We start from the raw sequence: 18,738 nt of genomic DNA on the forward strand, positions 1-18,738 counted from the left end.
ATTTAATTCAAACAATGGATAAACATGTTTATTTGAGGTTTAATTCAGGAAAAAGCAAACACTCATAGGGAATACAGCTTTATGTAAAGAGTGTGAAATACAAGCAGGAACAACATGTTACCTTAATGCTTTTACTCTCATTGTTCAGAAATCCATGATTATTTTTTGTCTCAAACAATTGAGGACATGAATACAGGGCTCCTCCTGTACACATATGTTAAGCAGGGTGAGAGAGCGCAAAACTGTGTTAGAAATTGTAGGGGTGCACCATATTCACGAGTAATCAGCACCCGCATATATAGAGGATTATAATCATGTTGAATATGACACAGAGTTGTGAACCCATGTGCCAGAATTTACATAGCTGTAAGTAAAGTGCTTTGAAAATAATAATGTCATATTAACTTAGAAATGTGTTTGTAGTGTAATGCTAAATCAGTTAAGGGATGCTCGAATAGGCATTGAGACATTTAAATGCATGTTTAGAAATTCATTATTGTATACCTGTAAACGACATAGAAGTGTTTAGTTAGAGAATGTATTCTTTTTGCTATAATGATGTAGGTCTAATGAACGAAAATGTTTGCCAATGTTAAGGGGTGATATCCTGAAACGTGCAGAGGCCCAGGTGGGGAGAGAGGATTGTGTAGGCCGAACTAGGAATGTTTCTTTTAACATTAAATCATGGAAATGTCTTTCCTAGAAGGTTGCTTTAGAAAATTAATTGCAAGTAGCATGGATCTGTGAACCGATTTATGTGCGTTCCTTTGCAGGTGCAAGGTTAACTAGAGATAGTAGAGAAGGGCCCATTGTGTATGAGCGTTAGGATGGTAGTCCCAGACATGGAGGAGTGGCTGCGGAATTTAGGGAAGCAACTTCAAGAGGAGAAGACTCTGGGACCCAAGGACGTTTTTCAACGAACAAAGATGAAGATGTCGTAATGAATTTTGTTTGAAAGTTAATACCTCAGGAGAGGGGCGTACCTCAGGGCGTGTCGCCCATATTGTGGGGTTTGTATTAGGGACAGCACCCCGGTAGGAGAGCAGAGCAGATGCGCACGAGGGCGAAGAAAGATGCTGGGTAGGCAGAGAGCTTTGCTATGCGAGATGAGTTCATAGGCTAAGTCCGAACTAAGTGAGTGAACTTCTTTGGAAGTCACCACGGCTGACACCTTTGTTAGGAGGGAACTTTGTTAAGTAGGATGTCACTTAGTAAAGTGTAGGGACAGATTAATCTGGATGTATTTCTTCTTTTCTTCGATGCCTACCAAGACCAAGATTATAGCAATTCTTGCAAGTCTAGTGGTTTTGGAAATTATACTTGTGTTGTTTCTTAGTCGACTGAGACTTTTCCGTAGGATCATGTTTGTATTAGTGCCTGTATATCTCCTGAATCTTTTACTGAGGTGTTTATATGCACAACTGCTTTTGGCTTTATAATAAACCTTCAAACTTGACTTTTTGTCAGTGGTTCTTTGGGGAAGGCGATGGAGGTAGTTCGAATTGATATGTTGAAAAAGATTGCCTTCTACACTCTATGACAGGTAAAAAGGTCTAGTCGACCTATGGCGGGATTCTAGAATTCTGATTCTGATTCTAGAGTGAAAATCCCACCTTTCCAGTTGGTAGCAGAGGATGGTTTATCTTCTGGAGTGAGGGTAATCTAGAGTAGGTTAAGATTTCCCCAAGGCCCATAGAGATCTGGAGATGTGCGTCCGCAGAACTTCGGACGGAGGATGGCGTTCCACGGAAAATGACGGAGAGTGACGGTGCGGCAGAAAGCAGCAGGCCGTAAGAGTGTGAGTATAAAAAGGGTCATGCGCGTTAGATTACGGTGTGTATTATGCTGTTGAATTGCATTGTCTAGCGGAGTTGAGTGCCTGTAGTGTGAAAGGAGAACAGGTTGTGAGCGCGCACAACCGGTGAAAATCTTAAGCTCAAAGGGAGTTTAAGTGGTTCGGGTGTATCGAACACCTACAGTAATTGTCGACCATTGAAAGGGGTTCATGAGGTACCATTGATCGCCCGCAGGACCGAGATAGGGGGAACGAATGTGTGAATGCGTGGGTAACGGACGCTGGTCGGAAGTTACCGTGTGTATGAAACCTATCAGAGAGGCGATTGTTTGGTCGTTAAGCGGACAGACATTTGCCAGTCGGTGACAATTACAGTCAGACTGTGGACGTACAGTCAGAGAAGTGATTGCTTGGTCGGAAGTGATAATTTCAAAGCGTATGATTGGGACGCATGCATGACCGAGAGACGAGCGGAGAAGGGAGGGGAACTGCTTCAAAACGGAGGCGAGTGACGTCAGGAAGAGCCGTGCTGGGATAGGATGGTTAGTGTGGAGCAGCGCTGAGATTGGGCGGTTGGCGAGAAGCGAGTGATGTCAGGAAGAGCCGCGCTGGGATAGGGCGGTTAGAGTAAAGCCGCGTTGGGATTGGTGGAGTGTCATTGTAAAGTAAAACGAGCGGAGTAAACAAGGAATCGTTGTGGGTTTCATCATGAAATGTCTAAAAGGATTGCAAAGTTGTTTTTCGGGAGAAAAGAGACTAGAACCTCGGGGTGGGGAAGAGGCTCCACCCTGAGGATACGCCAGCTCATTACATGTCTACGAATGTTGGGTTACATACTATATTGTGGCTTGAGAACTGGTGTAAGATGACTGATGGGAATGAGGAATTGACTTTTCCTAGGTACGGGACATTCAGGTTAGAGGTGTTGTACCAGCTAAAAGCGATTATGTCTTCTTTGCGACCTTTGCCTAGGCCAGCACAGTTCGAAACATTGAATGCATGGATCAGGGCAGCTCACGAGAAGAACAGGGATAGGAGACAGGAAAGAGTGAACAGATCAGTCAGGGCAGTACAGGGCGCGAGGAGGGATGCACTGGCCAAAAGGTGGAGAGTGCAAACCATAGAGGTAGACAGGTTGTACCCACTGTTGGTCAATGAAAGGGAGGCGCAGAAAAAGAGTACAGAGGATGATGACAGCGAGACGGACAACAGTTTGATAGAGAGACTGCTGTCAGAGAGACCACCTCCATATAATCCAGAAGTAGAAGGGAGGTCACCACCACCAACAGGGAGAGAGACATCGGTAGTGGACGGTGGAGTACTAAGAGAGAGCGACTTGGGCCCAGTAGGGGACAGGTCGGGCTCGGTAGAAGGTGAAGGGGTACCTCAACGGACCCCAGAAGCGAGAGTAGTGGGAAGATTCACCGTACAGCAGGTACATTGTGAAGAGGGAGTCAGTTCCCAGAGGTTACCAGATGCTCTTACAGTGCCCGTCACTATAGGTCCTATAGTATCAGTGTACAACCCAGAACAGACCCAAAATGAGAGTCTGCCACAAATGGACAGGGAAAGAAATACCACCGAAGGTAGGAGTAACGTGGCGGACGAGTGGAACCAATGGTCCAGACCTATAGAGAGGAGCACCCCTTTGGCAGCATCGGCAGATTCTTCTAGGGAACAGGGGGGTTTAAGAGGACCGATGGATCTGAGAGGACCACGGCCCCGGTCGATTAGAGAATTGAGGCCAGATTTGAGAACTTGGGAGACAGTCGCGGATACCCAGAGCGATAGGTCAAGAGACGATTGTAGACATTGGAGTTCAGAGAATAGGGAAGTATCCCATTGCAGGTCTAATGGAAGCAGACAGGAAGGGGACCGTGGGAGTGAGGAAAATAGGGGTACGTTTACCCATGGAACTGCAGAGAGAAGACAAGATTGGGACTGCGAAAGATGGGAGAGAGGAAGTGTTCCTCATAACACCCCTGAGGAAGACAGAAGAGCGAGTCAGGAATGTAAAGGGAAAGACCCGAGCGAAACCTCTAGTCAAGGCACATTGAGAGCGGTGATAAAGGCAAGGAGAATAGATGTGCTAAGACTCAAGTCAGAGGTAGAGGAGATAGTGGAAGGTACAATACCCCTGGAGAGAATAGAACTTTACGAACCAGATGAACTGTTGTTCGTAGCGAAAGATGTTACTCGCAGAGCTAGGACAGCTCACGAGAAACTAACGGAATTAGCGAACAAATATTCAGTGGATCTGACCAGGACAAAGGCATTTCAGGGTGGCCATAGGTTGCAGTATACAGACCAAGATCTAGACGAGAAGAGAGTGATTGGATTAAAAACCCACATCAGAGAATTAATTGTGGGAATCCGAATATGGGTCCAACTGGATAAATGGGAGGAAAAATGGTCAAAAAAAAGTGTTAGGAGGAGCACTATAGAGACATCTCCAGGAGCAGGGCAGATGCATGCAGAAGCATATCCCTTGAGGGAGGTAGCTCATGGAGGATATGTGCACGTACCCTGGAGTAGGGGAGATTTGGCTGCTTTCACGAATACATTCCCCAAGTTAAGAGAGAGCCCAATAGAGTGGTACAAGCAGGTAGAGAGGTTTGTCAAAATTTCAAAGGTACTGTGGGTTGATTTGAACACATTGTTCGACATTGTGGTTCCGGGAGATTTGTGGGTAGCATGTAAGATCAGTGTTGAATGGCCCACGGAGGAGCCAGAACGAGATGCACTCACAAATGGACCTTCACCAAGAGTAATGATAAAGTACGAGCAAGTGATTACGTGGTTAAAAACAAAGGTGCCACCACAAGACATAGATTGGGTGAAAATAGATAGAACTAGACAAGAACCGAAAGAGACAGCCCATGAGTACTATGAAAGATTGTTGCAGATATTCAAGCAGTGCAGTGGTCTGGATGTGATGGATCCAAAGGACATGGGACAGTTTGCGTCCAAGTTTGTTTTGGGACTGAGACCAGAGATCTGTCTCATGATACAACAACATTTGATTTGTTGGCAGAACAAACCTCTAGACGAGATCCTGAGGTATGCAAGGTACTGCAGTGATTAGATAGACTCTAAAACAAAGAAGCTCAAGGATAAACTGATGCTAGTCCAGATGCAACCGGGAGGACAGGGTCAGTCTGGAAGTGGAACATTGGAGAGAAGATCGAGCGGTCAGAAAAGGGACAGCGAGGATGGTCCAAGGCCAAGGGTAGACCTGGCGACTCTGAAAAAGACAACGAGGTGTCATCAATGTCACGAGATCGGGCATTGGAGGCGCGAGTGTCCTCATAACCCAGAAAATCAGGTACAGGAGGAGGAAGAGGAGAGTCAGGCCCCTCAAGTACCAAGAACAACAGTAGTAAAGCACAAGGCGGCAAAAGGGAGGACTTCCGCTCCTAGGGTCCCTGTTCCCCAGCCACCGAAAATTGCGGCAGGGAATAGGACTTACCAGCAGATGCCTCTCCTGGTAGATGGAGACGAATACTATCACTTTGACCCAGTGACAGGACGGTGTCTGAACGAAGAGGAAGAGTGCACCTCAGGAGCAGCATTAGAGATGGATCAGAGAGGACCCTTTGTAGAAGCTGATGTAGCCAGACACCCCACCACCTTTCTGGTGGATACGGGTGCGACTCGTTCTACTGTACGGTCCACAGTGGTCCCTAACTTGCCTCTTTCCGGACAAACTATCCAAGTTGTGGGAGTCGCAAATAGGAAGATGACAAATCCATTGACTGAGCCAGTTCCAGTAAGAATAGGAAACTTCAGGGACAACCATCAATTTGTGGTATGTGATTCTAGTCCCGTGTGTCTGCTAGGAAGAGACCTATTATGCAAACTTAATTGTACCATCTATTGTACACCTAAGGGAGTGGAGTTAGAGACGAATGATGATGATGCTGCCTTTAAGGTTGCAAACACACGTGTGTGCATAGAACTGTATCCTGCACTAACAGTGGAGGAACTCCCCTGGGATTTGAGAGAGACAGTCAGACAGGAAGTTTGGGACTTCACAGGAGAAGAGATTGGACTGATCAAAGGTGTGGAGCCAGTTAAGATACAAGTGAGACCTAATGCAGAATTTCCAAGAACACCCCAGTACAAGCTGACTCCAGAAACAATTGCAGGAATAAAACCTGTGATTGAATCCATGATTAGACAGGGAATCCTGAAGGAAATAATGGGCAGTCCGTGTAACTCGCCGATCATGGGCTTGCAGAAGCCTAGCGGGAAGTTCAAAATTGTGCAGGATTTACGAAAAGTGAACGACATCGTCGTTCCATGCTGTCCAGTGGTACCGAATCCATCAGTAATATTGTTTCAGATTCCAGCACAGGCTGAATGGTTCACAGTGATTGACTTGTGTCAGGCATTTTTCTCAATATCGTTACATGAGGAGAGCCAATTTCTTTTCGCTTTTAAGCTGGAAAATCGCGTGTTAACATGGTGTCGTATCCCACAGGGGTATACAGAAAGCCCATCGATCTTTAATCAATTATTGAAAAGAAATCTTGAAAGTCTAGTACTGCCCCAGAACTCGGTTCTTGTACAGTACATAGACGACCTCCTTGTTGCATCAGAGACAGAAGATGCCTGTAGAATAGACACCATCGCTTTGTTGAACCATCTGGCAGAGAATGGTCACAAGGTATCTCCCAGCAAGCTACAATACTGTCTCCCAGAAGTACAGTATTTGGGACACAGAATAGAGAAGGGAATAAGGAAAGTGTCTCCAGACAGAATAGAGGCGATAATGAAAATGATGGTGCCTTCAACACAGAGAGAGGTTAGAATGTTCCTGGGAATGGTTGGCTACTGTCGCCAGTGGATTTCTAATTTCTCACTAAAGGCGAAGCCCTTACAGAAACTGACGCTCAAGGACGTGAGTGATCCGGTACCATGGGACACAGACTGCATGATGGCTTTCCTTGAGTTGAGAGAGGACTTATGTCGTGCTCCGGCTCTGGGAATGCCTGATTACACCAAATTGTTTTCATTGTTCTGCTGCGAGCGAGAGGGTTGCGCGTTAGCAGTTTTGACCCAAGACCACGGAGGTGTCCGTAGACCAGTTGCTTATTTCTCGGCTACTTTAGACCGAGTAGCCGCAGCGTTGCCTGGATGTCTCAAATCCGTTGCTGCAACAGGTGTCAGCATTGAGAGATGTGAGAGTATTGTGATGGGACATCCATTGGTGGTACATGTTCCACATTCAGTAGAACTGTTATTGACCAGGACCAAAACACAGCACCTGACTAACAACAGGCTCACACGCTACGAGCAGGTTATACTTGCTGGGGAGAATGTGACCCTAAAGAGGTGCTCGGTTTTGAACCCTGCTACACCGATGCCATTGCCAAATGTTTTAGATGATGATTGTGATGACCATGACTGCCTTGAAGTGACTGAACTGTGCACCAAACCTAGACCAGACATTTTTGATGAGCCATTAGAAGACCCTGATGAAATTCTCTTTGTAGACGGCTCATGTATAAGAGACAGTGCTGGACAGTTAAGAGCGGCCTTTGCCGTTTGCACGATTCATGGGATAATCGAAGCTGCCTGCTTAGAAGGAGTACACTCCGCTCAGGTGGCTGAGATAGTCGCGCTGACGCGTGCCTGTTTGGCAGCCAACAAAATTCGAGTCACCATATACACTGACAGCTGATACGGGTTTGGTGTGGTTCACGACTTCGGTCAGTTGTGGTCTCAAAGGGGTTACATGACATCATCAGGTTCCCCTATCAGGAATGGAGAATTTGTCAGGTTACTGCTGGAAGCTCTGCAGGGACCAGCAGAAATCGCTGTGGTGAAATGTACAGCACATAGCAAAGGTGCTGATTTCGTGTCCCTGGAAAATCGTTATGCCGATGAGGTTGCACGTTATTGTGCCGAGCAAGCTTACTCATTCACTGACCAGGTTATCGAGGGATGCATAGAGGGACCGAGCTAAACATGATACTTGAAGTGGCAGATACTTGGGATGAATTGAGGATGATGCAAGAGCAAGCGTCGGACTTCGAGAAATGAGTGTGGGTGACTTCTGGCTGTACCAAAGGGGATCTGGACTTGTGGATTTTGGCAGATGGGAGAGCTGTGTTGCCGAATGAGCTAGTGAGCCCGATGGCTCGACAGATACATGGTCCTGTGCATTTGGGAAGAGATGCAATGATACGAGTGTTCAGGCAGACTTGGTATAATCCCAAGTTTAGAACGGCTGCAAAAGCGGTGTGTCAGAGGTGTGTTACGTGTCAACAGATGAATGTTGGGAAAAGGACACCAGTCACGTTAAGTCATGTGGGGAGGTCTGGAGGGCCTTTCAACAGAATACAACTGGATTTCATTGAGATGCCGAAGTGTAATAGCCTCAGATATGTCTTGGTAATTGTATGTGTGTTCTCCAGATGGGTTGAGGCATATCCCACTCGTAGGTGCGATACACTCACAGTAGCCAAATTATTGTTGAGGGAATTAGTGCCTAGATTCGGGGTCCCGACCTCTTTGGAATCGGACAGAGGGACACATTTTAACAGTGAAGTTGTGAAGATGCTCTGCTCTGCACTGAACATTGATCAGAGACTGCATTGTAGCTATCGGCCAGAGGCTTCTGGCATAGTGGAGCAAGTAAATGGAACACTCAAAACACGAATGGCGAAAGGGTGTTCATCCACGTCCCTGAAATGGCCAGATGCTTTACCGTTGGTGTTAATGAGCATGCGTAGTACACCAGACAGGAGGACAGGACTTTCACCTCATGAGGTGCTGATGGGAAGAGCTATGAGATTGCCGTCCGTCCCCTCAGCAGCCTTGCTAAATATCACAGATGATCTGATTCTTGACTACTGCAAAGGACTATCTGACGTCATTCATTCTGTGTCTCTTCAGATGCAGACTGCTGAAATCCCGACTTCTAGAGACCTTTGTCATGACCTATGTCCCGGAGATTGGGTTCTAGTGCTGAGGCACGTGAGGAAGAGCTGCTTGGACGTCCGCTGGTGAGGGCCGTTCCAAGTCATCCTGGTGACGAACACTGCTGTGAAGTGCGGTGGATTGCCAAATTGGATACATGCTTCTCACACCCGAAGAGTCCCAGCGCCCCCTGAAGAAACAGCTCCTCTCGTTGAAGGAAATCCAGCAGTGGAGGAAGATCCACTAGAGGGGACAAGTCAAGCTGTGGGGGCGTCTGAAGAGGCTGGCAACTCATCCGACCGAGCTGAGGGAGATCACAACGGCAGTGACACACAATCCGCCTCAGAAGAAGGAAGCTGCTGTGAAGGTGATCTTGATCGTGAAAGAGCTGAAGGCAGTGATGAGCAAGTTGTGCCGTCAAGAAGCAGAGGAGTGAATCGCACAGAGGCAAGTTGGCCTGAAAGGCGGAAGAGGCTGAATGTGAGGCTGACCTCTGAAAGAGATCTTGCACCTGTATCTGAAGAATCAGACCCGGAAGGAGAAAGCAAGGAGTCAGAGGAGAAGGGTCCGAGAAGATCAAGGAGGGTGGGAGTACCTTGCAGAAGATACGCCACTCCGGAGTGGACCTACCCTTTGACAAATGCCAGGTGTGCTGAGATCCGGGAGGGTGAGGTCGGTGCTTGTGACCGATACGACTCCTAATGTTAAGTTGGAAGTGATACTGTTGGTACCTGGACTGGAAATCGAAGGTTTACTGACAATCACTGTTCCTAATCCCCCTCTCCTAAGCAAGATAAATGACTTGATCCTAAATAGACTGGTTTTTCCTACATTTGGCCCTGAAATACCTGCCTATGAATCAATAGTCCTTCACATGGAACTCTTGGATTACGTACTCTGTGCACTTGGAGAAAATCTTATCATTGATGCGCAGTAAAGACTTTGTAAATAGCTGCTAAAGTTACTTAGAGCCGAGTGGAAGAAGAAGACATTTAGGGACATCCCTTAGAGGACGGAGAAGGGTTAGAGTCACCTGAATACGAAATGGAAGAAGAAGATCTGAAAGGGGATCTCTGCTTCTAGGTGTGGTTCGAGAAATTCATAAAGCCAAGCAAGAGACTTTGTGTTGCTGAGACTTTGTGTTGCTGCTAGAATCGAATCATACTGTCTGAGACCATGGAGGCTGGGAACCCGACTCGTAGGGCAAAATGTATTATAGGTACACTTATAGGGGTAGTGATATTCTTTATATTTTTAGTAGTTTTAGTTTCTTATTTAGCACCACAAGAGCAGGAAGCGGAGGTCGAGGGAACACCTACGCCTACCACTCCTAGCCAGAAAGAGGTAAACATAGGAGCCGAAAAAGCTTTGCTAGCAGAAGAAAGCCGTAGATTACATGCAGATTTGTCTAAAGGAAATTTTGGAAAGAATGCGTATGCCAAGTTGTTGTAGGAGTACATTGATGCGATGGATGCGAAGGATTGTTATGTGTGTATGCAGTTGCCAGCTTCAGTAGACGAGGGTATTAGATACCATCACCTGCCGTTGATGTATGGAATTTCATGTAGTTTGCTGCTTAGCATATTTTATGGGCGGACTCATTTTGAATATTTCTTTTCAAATTATGATGCTGTGCTACCGGAAGTCCCAAATTATAAGCACCTGAACAAGTGGGATTATTATAAAGCAGAGGATAGACTTAGATACTTTTTCATCCCAACACGAGCAATAGACACCTCATACGCACACCGACACAACTTGACCTGCTCATTGACAGAGGTAGAGAAGAAGTTCGTAGAACAGGTTGAAGATAGATATCAAAAACAAAAGCAGTTACAGACGTCAGGTCAGGGCAAAGTAGATTCGACGGATGAGGAGCTTGGACATAAGTCAAAGGGAAGCTATGGTCCGATAGCTTTGGACGTGGTGCAGAAAGGGAAGTTGTGTTTGCATAGACCAAAGACGTATTACGAAAATGTGTATGTGGGCGAGACAACTTGTGAACACACTTTCACGTTAGAATATTACACCAAGGATTTCCTGAAGAGTGTGGTGCAAGTGATCCCTACAGTGTACTTTGTTTGTGGGAAAAATGCGTACGTGAGGTTGCCGGATAAGTGGTATGGGACATGTTACCTGGCGATTATTTTCCCTAAGATATATCACACTGAGGATTTTGCTCAGGTGGAGGGTGGCAAATTAACAAGGGTAAAGAGAGGAGAAAGTGCTGGTGCAATAGTGGGAGATGTGTTTGGAGCTGCGATACCAATGTTGGGAGTGATTTTAAATGACGTAAAGATACGGAGATTGGCAACAGTGGTGGATGAATTATCGATGAGTACGGCAAAATCACTGGTGTTGATTCATGGTGAGATGTTGACGATAAGGGCGATGGTTTTACAGAACTGTCTTGCCTTAGACGTTCTTTTAGCGAAAGAGGGCGGAGTCTGTAAACTTTTAAAGTTCAGGAATGTTGCACGTATATTCCAGACAATTCCAAGGATCGGAAGAAATATATACGCAACATTACTGCAATTCACTATTAAATTAACGATTTGACGCAAGAGAATACATGGGAAAAGGTTGGCAAGGGGTTTGGAAGTGTTGGAAATTGGTTTGCTAACCTGGGAAGGAGTTTTCTTGGATACGTACTGGAACCCCTTATCATCATAGTGTCATGCGTGATTGGATTGTGGGGTTTGTTGAGATTGTACAAATGGTATAGATCAAATAGACTGGCAAGGTCGATGAGGGTACAAGAGCAGAGAATGGAGGACTTGCAGGACAATCAATATCGAAGTCTAAGGGCATTAGAAATGCTCAGGCGAGGGAACGTCGCAACAAGTGCTGTGTAGCTCGGTCCCTACCCTAAGGAATGTGGGGTGGTGGTGATGACACAGGTCATCAAAGGGGGGACTGAGAGAGCGCAAAACTGTGTTAGAAATTGTAGGGGTGCACCATATTCACGAGTAATCAGCACCCGCATATATAGAGGATTATAATCATGTTGAATATGACACAGAGTTATGAACCCATGTGCCAGAATTTACATAGCTGTAACGTAAAGTGCTTTGAAAATATATAATGTCATATTAACTTAGAAATGTGTTTGTAGTGTAATGCTAAATCAGTTAAGGGATGCTCGAATAGGCATTGAGACATTTAAATGCATGTTTAGAAATTCATTATTGTATACCTAGACTGTTCGGAATTCGGTTAAAACCGACTGTAGCCGAAAGTACACTACTAAATGAAAAACAGCTGGCCCGGTTTAAACCGAGTGTCACTGTTTTTTTTCATAGTTGGCGTGGGGAAGAGGAGCTGTTGTGATCTGCGGTCTGCCGTCTGCCGTCTGCCGTACTGCGGCCGCACGCGAGTACTTCAGAGGTCTTTAAAAAGACCATTTGCTTAACGAGGCTTTGTTGTTCTTTCGCCCCTTCTCAGAGCCCCTGGGGGCGAAGCTGAGCACAGAAACAGTCTTTGTTGATTGAGGTTTTGGCACATGTCTGGGTACAAGACAACAGCAAAACACGACGGGCCTAACCCTGTAGAATCTATACTTATTTTAGCTTCCCATTTTTCTTCTGGAACGTCTTTGTGTGTACATTAAGAGTATTGATGCGCTTTGTACCATGAAAATCAAATAATATAAATATATTTTAATGGAAAAGGGTGTTTCCTGCACACGTTTTAAGATACGTTTCAGGTCCTTTGTTGAAAACAAAAATGTTCAAATGGTAGAAAATAATGACAACCCTCACTTCGGAAGTTGGCGTTGGGTTTGCTTTGTAGTGACTTTGGGGCACAATATCTTCAATACACGATACCAAATAGCCAAGAAATATAAGATTAACAGACATAAATAGTAAAATTACAGTAGCAAGAAGATATGCACCTTTCACTTGCATGCTGTATTTACGTCCTAATGCCCTACGTATTGGATTTTAAAATCCTGGTCCTCCGTGTATGATATGCATGTGTTGTGTGTATGATGGGACGGTGCATCTTCAAGTGTATCTCTGCCTGGTGTGTGTTTATAGTCCGTGCATGGTGCGTACGTGCCTCTTTTGTGTGTGAAGGCTATGTTTTTTGTTTGTGTGTGTGCCTGGTGTGTGCTTTTCTTCTGTGCATGGTGCGCGCTTGTATGTGTGTGAAGGACAGTGTTTGTTCATGTGTATGTCTGCCTGGCGTGTGTGCTTCTGTACATGTGTCACTCAGTGTGCGGAGTGGCCTGCACCGGTCCTGCCTGCTGCTGCCATCACGGAACATGCTTCGAATGCCCCTGCCTCGCCCCAGCGCACAGCACATGCACAGGCAACGCACGCACATGTAGCCTGTCTCTCTAACCACACAAGACATCTATTCGCATACACATGTAATACATTTCCCCACACATAAGTCCCTTACCCCACACAGGTAACACACACTATCGTTTCTGCACTTTTGTTACTCGCCAGTCCATTTGTTTTCTACCTTCCCTTAGTCATTGTGTCCCTGGATGAATATTTTTCACAGTAACGTTTAAAAAATGTAATTGGGTTGTCAAAAAACGTTTTCTTTTGCTCCTATTGGTTGTTATGCGTCATTTTTTTTATTTTCGTTCAATGGAGAACGCCCCCCCCCCCCTTGCAATTTTTAAATTGACAAGGTGCTAGCGCGCACCCACGCTCGTCTGACAGTTGCTGGAGAAAAAGTCAGAGCCTCTAAACAGGCCACCACTGGTAATCCAGCTCACGGCACAGCCCCTCCCCCCTGCCCCTGCCACATTAGTGCTCGCCCTGAGGCCTTACTGTCGCGCTCACCCAGGATGGAAGGAGACCCACCACATGCCGTGCCTCTTCAGTTTGGCCCATTGTCCTACTGCGCATGACAATGGGCCAGCTAGGCCGATAAAACACCTGTGATATAGGCCAGACAAGCGAATCCCTGGCCTTTCTTTCCACTCAAAGCTTCATTTACATAGCGCTCTTTACAGATTATGCAGTCTCGGGGGCGCGCCAGGCTGCTGGAAGTCCACATTTTCACATAAATGTAGGTACTGATCCGGCCTCACCTCCCTCCTAGTCCTCGTGCCAGTGCAGTCCTGATGGCAAAGAGCAGCTGCTGGATCTCCACACAGGCTCAGAAATGTCCACGGCCACTCCATATGATGGCCCTGTCGATCAGGAGCCAGGAGCTAACATGCACTACACTGAAGTGATGAATCAAATGAAACCCGTTGACCACCTGGGAATTATGTGGGATGATGGCTGCTCCTAAACAATATGATAACTCGAAGAGGGACTGGGGGCTTTTTTAGAGTTTCAGCATACATGCCCCAATAATGATAAATACAAGAAGGAATTCAGTCATTTCCTAACTCTGACGTACTATGGAAGCACGGCTGCACGCTGGCACACTCTTGAAGCAGATACTACATAACATTAATGGCTGCTGTGTTTACAAAGAGGACTTGGAGTTTATCTGGGAGATTGGGTGGCCGGTTCCAGAGATAGCTGGGAGCCTCTGACCCTTTAAGGCAGGAGGACCTTGCCACTCAATAGTTGGAGACATTTGATAAGACATGCAAACACCCCCACCCCGCACCCTGTCCCATCACAAGACAAAGGCCGGCTGCAAAGTGTCCCCATTACAAACAACGCTCCTTTGATATTTTATTTGCAGGTGGTGCCAGGGTCTGGGGTAGTGAAGCAAAGAGGAAACGCCATCACAAGCTGCACACACCTTGACCCGTCTGCACGATCCTTATCTCAGGCCTCAACTGCTTCTGAGCTCAGGAAACGGAGGCCGAGGGAGGGGACAGCAGGCTGAGGGTGTCTCTTTAAAAATAAAATTAAGAAAATGGACAAAGAACCTGAATGAAATTATCCTGTGCATCCTCAGATTGCAGACCGATAGCTTGTAGACCCGGGTATGCAGGGAAACTGTGGACAATAGAAATGACAATGGCATTCATAGCAACCAGCACTTGCACCAAACTGCCACCCCACCTACTCTCATACCCGCAGCATTCCCGCACTCCAACACAGACCACCACAATCGCACCCACACCATCTCCCCACACTCCTACCTCCAGCACTACATGCCCACTAACACCTACAGCGTTCTCACATTCCACAAGGACAGCCACACACACACACACAAGCTCCCCACACTCCCACATCCAACTCCACGCACACACTGACTTACAGCGTTCTGACATTTTCATCCATGTGCACATCTACTCCTACACCACCTCCCGAAACGTACTCCCTTTTTCAATTCCACATCCAGCTTGCACACCATCCTTACACAGATGCATACCACCACCATCCCACAATTACACAAATACAGCTAGGACAGTGTCTCTCAGGTGCAGTCAATGCGAGGTGCCTCTCTCTGATAGCATTGCAAGGAGAGGTGCTAGTTAGAGACACCACCCAGAGCACAAGAGGTGCAACTTATGGACACTGCTCTCACAACAAGAGATGCCTGACACTGACACTACATAGACTGAGAGGTATCTCAGAATGGGGTAGAACTGAGATGCCATCTACAGCCCCGGCTGTACGCGGCCACAGTCAAGTTTCAAAACTCACACCACATCCACCTCTTCACGAGCACCTTTGTGGCAGTCATTTATTTACACATGTCTGTGGGAGGAACGTGCTGCAGCGCTGTAGGCATCAGACCAATGCTTATACCCTTAGAATTGGTAGTTAAGCATCTTCTGTAGGGCCTCTGTTGAGGGATTCCTTGACTTGATGTAGCATAGATGGTTGCACAAAATGTCTTCCAGAAACAAGCAATAATAAAAGCATAGCGTTCCATAAACACCGGTAAAACACTGTTTTAGTTATTTTTTATGGCGCGAAAACGAGTAACCACTGAAAAGCACTGTTTTTATGAGATATTGAAATCACTGGAAAACACTGAAAAAACACCACCAGAATTTACCAAAAATAGAAACTGAAAACCGGAAAGCCTATGTATTCCTGTAAACGACATAGAAGTGTTTAGTTAGAGAATGTATTCTTTTTGCTATAATGATGTAGGCCTAATGAACGAAAATGTTTGCCAATGTTAGGGGGTGATATCCTGAAACGTGCAGAGGCCCAGGTGGGGAGAGAGGATTGTGTAGGCCGAACTAGGAATGTTTCTTTTAACATTAAATCATGGAAATGTCTTTCCTAGAAGGTTGCTTTCGAAAATTAATTGCAAGTAGCATGGATCTGTGAACCGATTTATGTGCGTTCCTTTGCAGGTGCAAGGTTAACTAGAGATAGTAGAGAAGGGCCCATTGTGTATGAGCGTTAGGATGGTAGTCCCAGACATGGAGGAGTGGCTGCGGAATTTAGGGAAGCAACTTCAAGAGGAGAAGACTCTGGGACCCAAGGACGTTTTTCAACGAACAAAGATGAAGATGTCGTAATGAATTTTGTTTGAAAGTTAATACCTCAGAGAGGGGCGTACCTCAGGGCGTGTCGCCCATATTGTGGGGTTTGTATTAGGGACAGCACCCCGGTAGGAGAGCAGAGCAGATGCGCACGAGGGCGAAGAAAGATGCTGGGTAGGCAGAGCGCTTTGCTATGCGAGATGAGTTCATAGGCTAAGTCCGAACTAAGTGAGTGAACTTCTTTGGAAGTCACCACGGCTGACACCTTTGTTAGGAGGGAACTTTGTTAAGTAGGATTTCACTTAGTATAGTGTAGGGACAGATTAATCTGGATGTATTTCTTCTTTTCTTCGATGCCTACCAAGACCCAGATTATAGCAATTCTTGCAAGTCTAGTGGTTTTGGAAATTATACTTGTGTTGTTTCTTAGTCGACCAAGACTTTTCCGTAGGATCATGTTTGTATTAGTGCCTGTATATCTCCTGAATCTTTTACTGAGGTGTTTATATACACAACTGCTTTTGGCTTTATAATAAATCTTCAAACTTGACTTTTTGTCAGTGGTTCTTTGGGGAAGGCGATGGAGGTAGTTCGAATTGATATGTTGAAAAAGATTGCCTTCTACACTCTATGACAGGTAAAAAGGTCTAGTCGACCTATGGCGGGATTCTAGAATTCTGATTGTGATTCTAGAGTGAAAATCCCACCTTTCCAAGGGCACAGAAGAGAAAGGGACTCTTCTGGAGAATCTAGACTCACAGAAACCCACAAAGGCTCCTTCATATTCATGTCAGTCACCTAGCTGCTCAATCCTAATATAGCAAAAAGAACAACTGGTGGACAGAATGCTGAACAATGTCATACATTCACCCCAGTACAGAGAGCTGGGCCTAAATCCATCGTTTTTTTGCTCACCATGCCATTCCAGTTTGGACCCAGCCATATGCAAATTTATTTATTTATTTATTTATTTTTAACACTTGTAAAGCGCTGCTTATACCCTAAGGCGTCAAGGCGCTCAAAACCATTATTGTAGAGAGTGAGGAATGAAAGACTAAACAGGTTAACAGATTAGAGTGGATTACTGAGAGAAAAGCCAGGTTTTCAGAAGTTTGCGAAACTGGAACAGCGTAGCACTTTGTCTGATGTTGAGAGGCAAGGCGTTCCAAAGTCTGGGGGCCGCCACCAAAAAGCGACGGTCCCCCCAGGACACTGTTTTGGTGCGTGGAACAAGCAGTTGGTTAAGGGTGGCTGATCGTAGAGCTCTTGTAGGCTTGTAAAATTGAAGTTTGTCTCGTAGAAAATGTGGTCCTTGGTTATTGACTGATTTAAAGACTATACAGAGGGCCTTAAAGTGGACTCTTTTTTGTACAGTCAGCCAATGGAGGTCTTTTATGTTTTTGGCAATGGGTTCGAACTTTGTTTTGCCGGTGATGAGACGGGCTGCTGCATTTTGTATAGTTTGAAGTTTAGTAGTAACTCGGTTTTGCGCGTTAAGAAATAAACCATTACAATAGTCCAAGGATGAGAGGACAAGGGCAGAAACCAGTGTCTTAATCGCAGATTCGGGAAGAAAAGGACGTATTTTGCGAATCATTTTTAGTTTTAGGTGCGCAGTGGATGCTGTCTTGTTGGCGTGATCCATGAAGTTCAGTCCATCATCGAAGACAATCCCCAAGTTCCTGACCTTGGAAGTCGGAGTAGGAGGTGTACCGAAGGTCTCTGGCCACCAAGTGGTGGACCAGGCTGGGGATAATGGACCGAAAATAAGTACCTCAGTTTTTTCTGAGTTTAGCTTTAAGCAGTTTGTCGCCATCCAATCTCCTATATCTAGGAGCCCCTTCTTGAATTTTTCAGCTACTTGCTCTCCGTCACCTTTGATCGCCAACACTAGTTGGGTGTCGTCGGCGTACGAGGTAAGGCTCATCCAATCATTCTTGATACTGCGCCAAATGGGAACAGTGCAGCCCGAATTGCCAGGCCATATGTATTCAAGTGTCCTTTCATTCGGGAAGTGAACACAAAGCAGTACCCACTGAACTATGCACATAAAATATTGCTCTTTGATATGCAAGGTACACGTTCTTTCCAGCAGACATATTACCCCTCTGCGCTACCTTAGATGAGTAAAACAGCCACTAGATAAAACATGCTGCCAGGGAGCACAACTGCCCACCGACTCACCCGGTTTCCCTAGGCTCCGACGGATACCATTTCGTTCCGCGGACTTATGCGCTCGACTGTGGGCGCGCACATCCCAGACTGCCGTTCCCGATTGGGTCTCATCGGCAATTAGAGGCTAATTATTGTTAAGGCTTTCATTGAAATGTCCTGATGATGGTCCCCGTGATTTACTAGGGGGTCCGAAACGCCGTCGACCTATTTAGCACCTAATACTAAACCTGATTACTATGTGATGTAATGGTTGTTTGTTTTTAAAAATTCTGTACAACTGTAATAATGACAGAAAACGTGCTTTGCCTTAAAAAGCCCTTCTTCGCTCACTATATTCACCTTCTGTACCCGTTCTGTTAGTGCTGGGCACAGGCTTGTGTTCCACACTGGTTCAATTGTGGAAGGTACTCCTTGTGTTATAACAAAGTGTATATTGAGTAAACTTTGAAGACCACTGTCCGGCTGG

The sequence above is a fragment of the Lissotriton vulgaris genome, chromosome 6 (assembly GCF_964263255.1).
Source record: "Lissotriton vulgaris chromosome 6, aLisVul1.2, whole genome shotgun sequence".
Classification (NCBI taxonomy): domain Eukaryota; kingdom Metazoa; phylum Chordata; class Amphibia; order Caudata; family Salamandridae; genus Lissotriton; species Lissotriton vulgaris.